This window comes from Tenrec ecaudatus, chromosome 7 (genome assembly GCF_050624435.1).
Source record: "Tenrec ecaudatus isolate mTenEca1 chromosome 7, mTenEca1.hap1, whole genome shotgun sequence".
NCBI classification, from domain to species: domain Eukaryota; kingdom Metazoa; phylum Chordata; class Mammalia; order Afrosoricida; family Tenrecidae; genus Tenrec; species Tenrec ecaudatus.
In genome coordinates this window covers 118288561-118292836 of record NC_134536.1, presented here as the reverse complement: position 1 = coordinate 118292836, position 4276 = coordinate 118288561, and positions in this window count along the sequence as shown.

Here is a 4276-nt window from a genome sequence, read left to right as displayed (position 1 = left end):
GACATTTGCGTGGCCTTTTGAAAATGTCAGGCTGTTTCTCAGTCCTAGGGGGGCCACTGAGGCTCCTTACAGGCAGCCTCCAGTGCGCATGTTGCAAGTGTGGGCCTTGAGTGGAGGAGAATGGCCAAGCGTCTGACAAGGCCGGCTGTGTCGGTGCTCCCTCGCAGGCTTTGATCATTCATGGCTATGCCCCGGTCCCTAACTCAGAGTCAGCGAGGGAAGCGCATAGGCTAGATTGTTCGTGTGACAAAAGCTTGGGGCACTGTTCACTCGGGACAGTTTCTTTTCTGCCGTGGCCACAGGCAGGCTCTGGTCCTCAGACCCGTGACCTGGCCTCTGCCCTGCTCAGAGTTAAAGAGATCTGCCGGAGCTGCCCGTAACTGTCCAAAGGACACGAAACTTCTGCAAGCCTCCACCCGGAGGCACTCAGCTCCACCGCTGCGGGTCAGCAAACCCAGCCCCCTCCCTCCCACCCACCCACCCATCCACCCACCCACCCATCCACCCATCCACCTAACCTAAATGCCCAGAGGCACCCACAGCGTTACTTGCTCTGGGGGCTGGGAAGCCCACCCTCTGTCTCATGCTCCAGCTCCCAGTTCTGCAGGTGCTGCTGCTCCGCCACTCCTCTGGTGTCAAAGTTGTCCCCAGGATGAAGGAGGCTTAACATACAGGAATCTCAGGGTCTAGAGATGGGCTCTCCGCTCTCCCACGCGTGAGCCCTCTGTGCTCCTGAGATGGCTGCTTTTACCCCCTGCCGGACAGTGACTAGCTTGGCAGTGGTAAAAAGCAGGGTAGAGAATCGTGCGGCGCCCGGCTCAGCCCAGAATGAAAGCTGAGAGAGCCAGCCTCCCAGTAAACTCCACGCTACTTGTGCTCTTACCCTCGGCACCCGCCACCACCACCCGAGTGGTTCCTTCACCTGGAACTTCACAGGACGAGCCTGGCAAACCTCTACGACGGGAAGGTGTCTTTTGTTGATTCAAAGACAGCCAGAGTGGGGTACTTGTGTATCTGGAGGAATCAGCATCTGCCCCGACTCTGGCTTTTGCATTGGCTCTGAAATGAAAGGCTACGGAACTCACTGTAAGCCTCCCCCTGTGGGTCAGCGCCTTACACGGCCTTGTAAGGTTCTGGAATTCAATGTGCTGGGTTTCTGAGGCTGTAAATCTTTACGGGGGTAGATAGCCTCACTTTTGTACAGCATGATCGGTTTCTCCACAGTGTTTTGAATTCTGTACAGCTGACTGAATGACCCTATTCGTAGTCACCTTATGCTCTGTTATCTTTTAACCCTGTTTCCCACACTCTGAAGTCCTGTTACAGACTATTTTAATAGCATTAGTGTATACACAGAAGCAAGCAACACCTGATAGAATTAAGTCATCTTAATGCCCAAAGATTTATGCAAATGAATTTTTTCTTCACTGTGCGACCTTTCCCTCTGCTAGCCCACAATGTCAGCAGTCTCCCTCGTTCTAGTTGGACAGGACAGAAGCGAGTAGTGACAGTACTATGTAGACTAGCTTTAAAAAAAAAGCCCAGAAATTGCCTTCGTATGTTTCATTAGCCACCTGGGTTAGATGCCTCAGAGGGCCGATGAGCTGAGCCCCTACCACTGCCTCTCTGGAGCACATCCACAAAGGCTCAGCACGTTCTGTGTGCTTGGATGCCATGGACTCACGGTGACCCTGCACCCACAGAAGGAATAGCGCCCCAGCCTGCGCCCCCTCACAGCTGCTGAGCCCACCCACCGCAGCAAGGGTCTCCTTTTACCTGCCCCTTCAGCTTTTCCAAGCAGGATGTGCTTTTCCAGGGACTGGTGTCTCCTGATGGCATGTGCAAGCACTCAGTAAGTTGTTTGTTTTTTTGGGGGGGGGGGGGAGTTTGATGAAAAAACAAACAAATAGTCTGTAAAGTGCAGGGCAAGAGGTTTTAGTTTATAGAATTATGTAATGTCCACAACACATAGCTATTATACCCCGATTTTATAAATAAGAAAAAGGAAGTTAAATCAACTGCCGTGGAGTCAATTCTGACTCACAGAGGCCCAATAGGAAAGACTAGACCTGCCGTTGGGTTTTCTGAGGCTGTAAATCTTGACGGGAGCAGAAAGCCTCTCTCGTCTTTCTCCAGAAGAGCTCCACGTGGATTCAAACTGCTGACCTCATGATGAGCACCCCCACATGTAAGCCACCAAAGCACCCGAGAGAAGACAGTCCCCGTGAAGCGCCTGATTCACTGTCCATCTTGTTGCTAGGTGCCGTGGGGTTGGCTTCCACGCACAGCGACCGAATGTTCAACAGAAGGACCCCTTGCCGGGTTCTGCATCATCCTTGAGCTTGAGCTCATCACAACCCTTGTCTAAAGAACTGAGTGCAAGCACACCATCATGAGCGGGCACTCTTGACCCAGAATTTTAACATCTGGGGAGAGCTGGGGAAGTCAGGTTTCACTTGTACAGGAAAATCAGAGCTCAAATCTGCCTGGCAGGCCTTCAAAACGACACAAGAAAGGACTTACGAATTAAGGTGTGTATCTGACATGAGACCATCAAGCCAAGGTACACCAGACGGCCCATGTTCCCCTGGAACAACAGAGCAAGGAGAGTAACAACGAGGACACGCGGCACACCTCATTGCCTAGAAGCCCGAAGTGTTGGCTCGTTCCCTGCTCCCGCCGCTGACGGCACTGACCAAGCGGTCCAGAATGGAGTCCCCATCAAAAGGAGGCAGATGCACAACAGAATTTACAATGTTCACGAACTTGGAAAGTGGCTGAATTCCGTAGAATTATTGCCCTGAGGTCATCTTTAAACTTAAACCAAAAATAGCTCCTGCAGACTTCTTAAAACCGAGCAATAAAAAAGAAGAAGCAAACAGGTGGGGGAGAACAATATTTTAGCTTAACTCCACAAAAAGATCTGCCTATACAAAAAGTCTTTAAAAGCGGTCCGTATGGAGTCAGACTGACAGCAGCAGGTGCAGAGATTATATGGGAACTCTGGAGGCAATGAATTTACTGGGACCAGGGAGGAGGGGCTGCGAATGGTCGCCCGGCTTGCAGCCTGCAATCCACGTGAGTGCAGTGTCCGTGCAGAAACTGTGAAACCGGTGAGCGCTAGCTGGGTAAATTCTCCACAGCAAAACCAACACGATTTCAAGAATAAGACAGCAGTCCTACAGGGCAGTTCTGCGCGGCCACACCGGGTCACCGTGAGTTGGAATACATTCTACAGCGCCCCAAATGACAAGCCCACCTAATTCACTCTGCCTTTTTTTTATTACAGTATATGTGGGGTGGGGGGAGGAGCTTCAGAAAGATAATAGTAAAGATAGAATTTTTCCACAAAAGTTTTGTTTGAAGCCGCCCACATATGTACTTTATATATAACAAACATTGCGTCTCTTAAATCACCCTTCCCAGAGAAATTCAATGACTCTCCAGAAATGAGTCCTCCTCCCCGCTGGCTCCTGTGCTAGAAGGTTCGCAGGAAGAACGGGAACCCTTCGCGCTGGCAGGGAAGGTGCCGCTGTACTGAGGGAGGCCACAGAACGCATCTTTGATCATAAACCAGGGAGGGGAGTTCCGGGGGGAGTAGGGAGCAGACACTAAGACCCTAAGCTAATGACCTACATCAACTGAGTGAGTCGTTCACACGAGAAAGTTTCTTGCCCTGTGGCGAGTGGGCTGTACCCCTTGTGGAGTCAATCCGTGGGGAGTGGCTGCCCACCGCGCTGGATGAGAGGAAGGTTGTGATGGCCTGGTCAGGGAAGTGGGACAAGATGCTTCGTGACATGGCGAGAGAGGTCTGGGGACACGATTTGGGGGCAGAGGTATGCGTGTTTCACATTTTACCCCCTGTATAGAAACTGTGCTTCATACGGACAACCAATGATACTGAAGCAGAGTGCACTGTGGAGAAGATCACGGGAAAGCTCAGGTCTCATGGAGGGACATGTTTAACCATGTCCCCACTCCACCCTGGAGCAGCCAGGACGAAGGGCCTGAGCTTGGAAGAGTCAAGAGAAAGCGGGGACTACTCAGCAACCTTGAGAAGGCCACACAACCTGCGTCAACAGACCAGGAGGGTGAAGCAACAGAGAAATATAAAAGTCAAATGAAAGCAAATGCCCAAACTTGTCCTTGGAAACATTCGTTCAAGAACCACTTGTGTGGCAGTGCTGTGTTTCCTGCTTTCTGCCCACAGGGGGGGAAAAAAACAAACAGAAGCTTAGCTGTTCCAGATTTTTCTGATTAAGTCTTTAAATGAAGA